Source organism: Sipha flava, unplaced genomic scaffold (genome assembly GCF_003268045.1).
Source record: "Sipha flava isolate LNK unplaced genomic scaffold, YSA_version1 110_pilon_pilon, whole genome shotgun sequence".
In the NCBI taxonomy this organism is placed as follows: domain Eukaryota; kingdom Metazoa; phylum Arthropoda; class Insecta; order Hemiptera; family Aphididae; genus Sipha; species Sipha flava.
The window spans coordinates 1,265,831-1,274,886 of record NW_020271727.1 but is presented as its reverse complement, the minus strand read 5'-3'; positions in this window follow the sequence as shown (position 1 = coordinate 1,274,886).

Here is a 9,056-nt window from a genome sequence, read left to right as displayed (position 1 = left end):
TTCGATCACCCATTTTACCAAAGTGCCCTGTTTGCACCAAGCATGTCCTGCCCAACTTAGTTTCCGCTTGATGATCTCACTAACTATATTCGGCCTATGGAAAAGTCCTTGGAGTTCTACGTTATGAAGTTTTCTCCATTCATTCGTTTGTCTATCGTATATGGGGCCAAACATTTTCCGTAGAACTTTTCTCTCGAATATCATTAATCTTGATTCTTCTGTTTTTCTCAGCGCCCAAGTTTCTGAGTCGTATAGAACAATTGGTCTTAGTAGAGTCATGTACATTTTGATTTTTAGGGCTTTGGATAAGGACTTTGATTTCAAGACTTTTTCAAGTCCATAATATTCTCTATTTGCTAGTTGTATCCTTGTTGACACCTCTGTTTTGATGTCTTTATCCTCCGTCATCATTGTCCCCAAATACTTAAATTGAGACACTCTTTTGAACTTCAGTTCTTCAATTTTGATGTATTGTTCCCGACCGCCATTTCTATTTCTTCGGCTAGCCACAAGGTACTCTGTTTTTTTCTCATTAACGGTTAGGCCCACTTTTTTTGCCGTATTTATTAGATTACTTTCCAATCTCTTTATCATATCTAAATCTTCACCAAGGAGAGCGATATCATCCGCATATGCTAGCATTCTAATTCTGATTTGTCCTAATATAACTCCCTCCGAAGTGTTCATCTCACGTATAACTCTCTCCAGTACTAAATTAAACAGTACTGGAGACAGAGCACCCCCTTGCCGAAGTCCTGTCGTTACTCTAGTTGGCTGTGATGTTCCGTTACCTATCTTGACCTGTATATCAGTATGATTGAGACTGGCTCTAATGAGATTAATAATTTTTCTAGGAAATTTGAAATCTTTTAGAATGTTTAAAAGACTTTCTCTATGTATAGAATCATAAGATTTTCTGAAATCCACTAATAACATGTGTACATCTTTGTCAAATTCCAAACGTTTTTGGATGATTTGTTTTAGAATGAACATTTGGTCAGTTGTGGATCTATTGGTCCTAAACCCACCCTGGTAGTCACCTATTATATTTTTTGCCCTGGGTACTACTCTATCTAGTAGACAACATGATAAGACTTTATATGCCGTATCTAATAAGGCAATACTTCTGTAGTTACTGCATATTTGTGGGTCTCTTTTTAACCTTTTTTAACCTTTTTAACCTAACCTTCTTCCTAGCTCTGATAATTTTAAATACGAAAATCGTACCGGGTCCATAGATCACGTATCGCAATCATTGAATTTCAAATTTGGTATTGTTATGGCATATTTAACCAACCCCATGTTACTTGGGCCAATGATACTTCGGGTCTTGTTTACAGATGCTATGTCACTGACAAAGTATAACTGATATTACTTCTTACGCGTTTCTGAAGTTAAGGATCTGAGCTTCCTCTATGTTCCCTCATTGGATTTTCGACCCCACATCGATTTTATTATTTGCAAAGCTCTTTGGATCCTAGGTTTTATAAGGTGGCATTCATCAAACTTTGATTCACCGAAATGTTTATCTGCGCTTTATTGCTCGTTAATTAGGATTTTATTAGAATATGGTGCCATTGTTTGGTCCTCTTATATCTTAGGTGATATGAAACGTCTAGACAAAGTTCAATACCGTTTTCTAAATTTTGCTATATTCCGTTCCAAAAGAGAAGACACGGTTTCTGCTCATTTTTCCCCTTCCACCCGGCTTTTTTTCACACAGTGAACTTTAGGAAGTCTATTTCCAATCATTACCAACGATGTATATACCGTAATTAAAATGCAGTACACAATAGCATGGGTGGGGAATGCGCGCCGCTGAACAAAAACCAGTCGCCGCTTTATGTCTTCTCTTTTGGAACCTACTATAGTTACCTCCTCAATATTCCCCAAACGTCCCACGGCTATACTCTTATTAGCGATAATTTCAATTTAAAATCTCTAACCGAAATCCGTAATATCTCCTGTTGTAATTTCATTAATGGATTAATTTAAGGGACTATGATGCACCCCGTTTGAAAGAACGGCTCAACATTCGTGTACCTGGATGCACCAGGATTCAAGGTTTATTTTATTTACCTGTGAACCGTTCTAATTTTGCAAATAATTCTCCTCTAGTTAGGATGATATCGATTTCCAATAATTGCAATGTATAATATTTTCATACATTGGCCAACTTTTACATCTTAAAGTATTATATGTTTGACAATTTTCACAGTTATATTCAGTGTTGGGGTTAGATAAAAATAAATTATCTAGATGTAGATAGATGAAATCAATTTATCTAGATATAGATAGACAAAATAATTTTTATCTAGATATTTATATAAGGCATTACCTCAAAATTTTAATGTATAATAACAATTGAAAATTAAAACAAATTTGTATTTTTATTGCAATATTCACACAATTATTTCTGTATTTTAGTATTTATAAACCATCTACCACGCAGCTGCAATAATAACCGATTTAGACCTATAATGCGTTATCTTTGCTTCTTATCTCTGGAATTATAAATAATTCCCACCTCCCATGCATATTATGTAGGTAATATACGTCTATATACGTAATAAATTGTCACTTTTCATAATTCATAATAATGATAATAAAATAATGCAATGTAAAACTATTTTAGAATCAATTTTTGCAAGTAAATATACAAATGAGATTTCTTATTTAGTTATTGATTGAATATTGAATGATAAAATTGTAGAATAGTTATTTCTAATTATTAGCTACGGATTTTGTGAATTATCTAGATAAATTTATCTAGATGGAAATTAGATATCAATTTAATTTTTCATCTAGATAAGATAAAGATATAAAGTTTTTATCTAGATGAATTTATCTAAAGCACAACACTGGTTATATTTATTTTAACGTTAATTTTATACGTAATTTAAATCAATTGTTACATACTTCGTTTTTGTTGTATAATTTATATGTATTTAATTTATGATAGATCTTAAATTCATATGATTGCACTGTTTAAAAGCCGAATGGCGTATATTACAATAAAAATAAAAATAAATAAATATCACTCGTATGATTTCGGACAAAATAGGTGTCAAGACTCGCATTATTAACCGTCGTGTTTACATGTTTTCCTCGTGGTTTACATTAGAAAAATAATAATAATATTAATAATAAATTAAAAAGAACGTGCAAACATTAAAACTAAATGAATATTGAAAACTTGAAGCCCTTAACGAACAATTCAAGTTATCACGCGGTGGCTTGTTTTCTGTGGCGTAAAATGTGAGGTAAACGTTTATCGTAACATTAAAAATTATCGAACATCCGACAAAAAACGAAAAAATAAAAAATAAATAATTCACGACCTCAAACGAGGTTACGGACCTCAAGGTTGATAAACATTTTATCGCATAATAATGCGACGCAAAATAATGCTAACTCGTAAAACACGTAGTGTTCAATTTTTGTTGTCAGCTAAGTACGATTGCGAATCGTAGGGAACATTGTCATTGTATAACTTTACCACAAACTTCTGAATAATTAATAGCCGGGAAACCTATAAAATACCAAAGGCGTGGGGATAGGTATTTCGCGGTAAACAGATTCTCGGGGGCCTTTACCGTCGCACCACCAAGCGTACCGTATCAAGATATTTTTATTCGCATTACCTTTCACATAACAACATATTCATCGATGGCCTGTAATGTCATGAAAAATAGTGTGAATATAATAAAATAAAATGTCAGTTACTCGTACTTCTAAAAATTGTTAGTAAAAGATTAGTAAATCTATATTCCTTAGGTTGAACTTTTATTATTCTAACTTTCGCAGAAAAAAAAAACCATATGAAATCTGAGAAAATCGAAAATTTGAAGTGTCTATAAGCCGCAAAATTTAATTAAAATATCTCGAAATTATGGAATGTCTTTAAAATGCTAATGTAAAAATTCAATAAATATTTTAAGTCACTTACATTAATATTTATAGTACAACTAAAGTGCTAATATACATGTAGTTTAATAGATATTAGTTGAAATTGTGCACCACTTACAGAACTATTTTTTTTTTTTTAGCTCCAGAGAAAATCTTATGAAAAATCTAGTATCAATTTTCAAGCTTTAATTTTAAAAATCGAAAGTACCATGCATTTTTACTACAAAAATGTAGCGGATATTCCTTATTTTGATCTGTTTGTCAATATTAAATAATCATATTCAAGTACTCTTTTAATTTTTTTATTATTATTATTATTTAGTAAAATATTTGTATGGGGAACTTTATATTAAATTTTTCAGATATTTTCTCAATCCAAAATTATTTTATCGATATTTTCAAAAAAAGAGCTAAGAAATTATTGAAATTAAAATCTTATATGAAAAAAGCTTTTAAAAATTATAATATCTCTAGTAAACGTTGTTTTTTACATTTAGTGAAATTTTCAAGTGTCCATAATTATAATATTTTAAGTTATGACGAAAACTACAGTTTGATCTTTTCGAAAACGTATGTCAATCTTGTAATATTTTTAAAATATTTCGTTTATTCTACGCGATGATTTAGAAAATTGTAATTAGTAAAATAACTACGATTCATAGTACCGACTAGACAATATTTTCTATCAGTAATACCTTATGACTGTGAAGATCGGAATAATCCCACTGGTCGAAACGGAGTATCTAGACATAAAATAATAAGTAATTATTAGTGGTTAGGATTCGAATTTCGGTTATTATTTAAGTTTTGCAAATATTTCTCAATTTTTCTGTATTTTTTTTTAATTTTTTCTTTTCTTTAACTGTTCTTGAAAAATTCAAAAAATTATCCTCCTCAAGAATCTCCTATACTTGATTAACACAAATAAAAGCATATCATAATATAACCAGTGCATTCTTTATTTTTCTCAGAATTAAAAATGTCATAGTACCTATTTTGTTATTCGTTCTTTTTTTTGGCGGAGGAATTTCTTTTACCTCGAATGAATTATTTTTGATGGCCTGAGCTATCATAAGGCTCCTTCTCCGCTTTACAACACACGATAAAAAAATGTAAAACGAAAGTAAAATTAATTGTTTATACGTTAAAATACGGAAATTTTTGGTTTCGTTGTCGCATCACGCACATTCCGGCGAATGGTGCACGAGTGTGAGAAGCCGGGGGTAAAGAAATACGATAAAACGTACAAGCAATCCAACGGTTGCATGACGTTATCATTGATTGGCTGTACACGAATTGCGTCCCGGAAAAAAAATTAATTTGATAAGTGGCTAACACGGTATTGCGTCCGTCTCAATCTAAACGGCTACACGAATTGCGACCGGGTTTATTTAGATAATATCTAAATATGTAGTAAAATAAATATACAGTCATATTATGACTACAAGAAATTATTTTTTTTTGCCTCCCATTTTTAAGGCCAGATGAAGTAGAGGATTGTTTTGTTGACGATAACGTATACGTTTTACCCGAAGATGAAAAAGTGCAGCGATATCCCGATTATACATTAGACCCATACATAAATCCTGATTGTGACCATCCACTTTCTGTGCGGGCAATGTATTCATGTTCTATAAATCGAAGTACGGATAATTGAGAAGCCTTCCGCTCCAAGTGTAATATTATGTTTTACTCAGCATACCTGAATATATACAAATACGTAGATGTTTCAAAAAATGTACAAAAAGAAACTTATATTAAACAGCGAATTATTCGTATAACTAAAAGCAGACGGACGTGAAAAAGAAGATTATTTAAGACAATACATGGCAAAATATGAAAATGGCCTACTAACCCGTCTTGATTATAATTAAGTGTTAATCAGTTTTTTTAATTTTGTATTTATATATATATATATATATTTTTAATATTGTTTATTTTAATTATTATATTGCATCCCTATAATTTGAACTACACATTTTAATTTTACTTATTTCTAGTTGCATAATAACGATAAAAAATCAATATTTTTGATGTACTGATTGTCATGATTTTCTATCGACAGTCCTAAGTCTATATGAAATGGTAAGGAAAATAATATTTTTACGTTGGGAAGCAATTCGTGTAGTCGTTAAATATGGTTGGGACGCAATTCATGCGGAAAAGGATAATTGGCTTAACGTTTGCTTTGGTGTTAGTGTTCTTAAACGGATTTCGAATTATTTTCGTTGATTTCCGACAAATGGATCTCGCTGACCGCACAGTACCGGGGACCACGACCGGGTGCGTGTATGTGGGGAGGCGAATGACTAGAGTTTTAAAATTTCGTGAAATCTATTTACTTGAAATAAATTTCGTGCCAATGCAAAATAAAAAATATAAATTTTGTACCTAAACCTTTACGGTTTCATGTAACTTGCAAATGAACATTTTAATAAGCTGTTTATTGTATGAAACGTAGAAAGTATGTAACACGTTTACATGTAATGTAGAATTAAGAACATGTTATTTTTATGATTTCTAGTAGTATTTATAACGAACGCGACCGTATAAAATATTAAACGATTCTTTGTTTTGTCTATTGAAATTATTGAAAATAGTCGTATATTATTATATTGGGTTTTAGATTTTAACATTTATTTTTAGGCCGATTTTTAAATATACACCAGGAGTATTCGTCATGACAAGGAGCATGTAATATAAGAAATGAATGGTGGGAAATGAACGTAAAAAATATTTGCTGCGTAGGATCAATTTATTATTTCTAAACATCCATAACTGAACACGTTTAAAAGAAGAAAAAAATGATTTTCAAGAAGAGTGAAATTTTCAATTTTGAAATATTTCAAATTCAGAACCCTACGAATGACACGAAATTTCAACGCATGTCGTTGCGTTTTCGGTTTACAATAAATCCCGAACGCGGTGCGGTACTGTCTACGAACTCCACCGAGAAGCGTTTCGCCCTGCTACCATAAGCGCAACTAGGGAGGGGGCTAGGGGACTTAGCCCACCCGGATCAAGATTAAGCCCCCCCCCCATAAATATTCCATGATATACATAGCATATTGCATATAGCATACTTAACTCAAAATATTGTCACAAAAAAGACACATTGCAGTAAATTCAACTTGGCTCAGAATATAAAGTATATTAACATGGTACATAAAAGTAGGCGTAATCTACAGGTAATTTTAAGTTTTGGTATGAGGGCTGTTAGCCCCTCTAGAATTCTTACCCTAGTTGCGTCTATGCCTGCTACCCGGACGTGTTACCTTACCGCTGTTTTCGAGCAGCCGAAACTGTTCGACGGACGAATCAATTATTTTATGTTACAGACACACACTGCTCACACGCCACGCCGTGATAATAAGTGTTACATGATAATGTGTACATTATGTGCAACGCGAGGGATAACGCGCACAATAAAATATGTAAAATTTATACTTTCTGAACGTTTTGATGTTTATGGTCCGAAAAAAAAACATCGTATAAAGATTTAGGAACACGTCAATTTTCAATCAAATTTTCTTCGTTGCACGAAAACATTTTAAAACTTATCAATTCGGGAGGAAGAATAAAATATAAAATAAACGAGTAATATATATATATATTATTTATATTACATAATTATAAAATGCATTTACGTGATTATATTTTAAAGTACTTAAATCAGTGGGGATGACAAATGACGAAATTAACTTTGTTGTTCATCACACGTCAAACGTTTTTCAAAATTGTTTGAAACGCGTAGCATGAAATCGAGTGGGAACGCGTTGCGTGTTATATACATGATCACAAAACTGATTGATATTTAAAAATTAATGGGTTAACAGGCGATTTAAAATTTGCGGCCTGTGAATAGTGTGTCTCTACCTTAAAAGGTAGACTTAAATATACACTTTTCCGTGTTATTACCAGCGGTGTATCGGTAAATATATTTACGGGTGCACGTAGTGAAAAATATGAATATTAATACCCAAAAAAATTTTCTCGCTACGTTCGAATGAATTCAATCAATCCCTTACACGTTTGCGACTTCTAATAAGACTATAAAATACAACATCGCAAGATATACGTTTGCCGCGCGTTACGAATGGCACGATTCGTGTTTCAGAACTGTGGGCTGAACGTACACACTCCGTATCGTGTTTGATGACATCTATTATTCAAAATTTTATTTACTAAATTGAACTTGAAATACATTAAATACACGGCGTACGCTGTAATTTTCAACGGATAAATATTTCATTCAAACCACATTGTTCGTAATAATTTTTTCCAATGAACTATTGGATTATTATTATTTTTTTTTTTTTGATACCCATAAAATAATATTTTACATCAGGCGGTATACACCGAAAATCGAAAATCTGCTGACAGGTATACGGCGTGTATAACCACGTACACGTATCAATACACATCTGGTTATTACCTACATTATATTTTGATACATATATATATGAAATTTCTCTCGAATATACCACGTTTAATATATTTATTATTATTTTTATTTTTTAACATTCATTTTTAGGATAATCCGCTGTTCGTCAGGAAATTAATTTATAGTCTACCTGTGTACGTAAATACTATGCATGACAGATAAACCGCATAGTGGACGTAATAATTATTTTATTATTGTTATTGTTACAGTCCAGACTTTGACATTTAAATTTTTTCATAGCCAATGCGTATTAAGTTATTAATTATAACCGGATCGTTTTGAATTCGGGTGACGTTGTAACAGTAATTGTCGGGTTCAGTATTGACGTAATATTAACACTACCATATAATTCGTAGATAAAATCGTGTCCTCCGCGGTCGGTCTCCATACTGATACTGTACGTTTCATAGTTTAAACCGCTACGAGTAATAACTGCGCATAATGCGACTATCAAGAACCGATAATTTTAAATCCAAACCTACCCGAATACTTCCCGTACAAAACCTTCACATACTAAACTCCGTGAAAAGCAATCGTACAATGTCTTCTTAAGCTGTTAACGATAACAATTATTTTCATAAGCGCATAAGTCAGCAAATAGTGCATAACCGATTACACATCTTTGACAGTTCCATATGAACGATGCGCAGTTTTGTCATTTCGACGAATGTGTGGTTGCCTATTGTACAACATTTGCTGACTG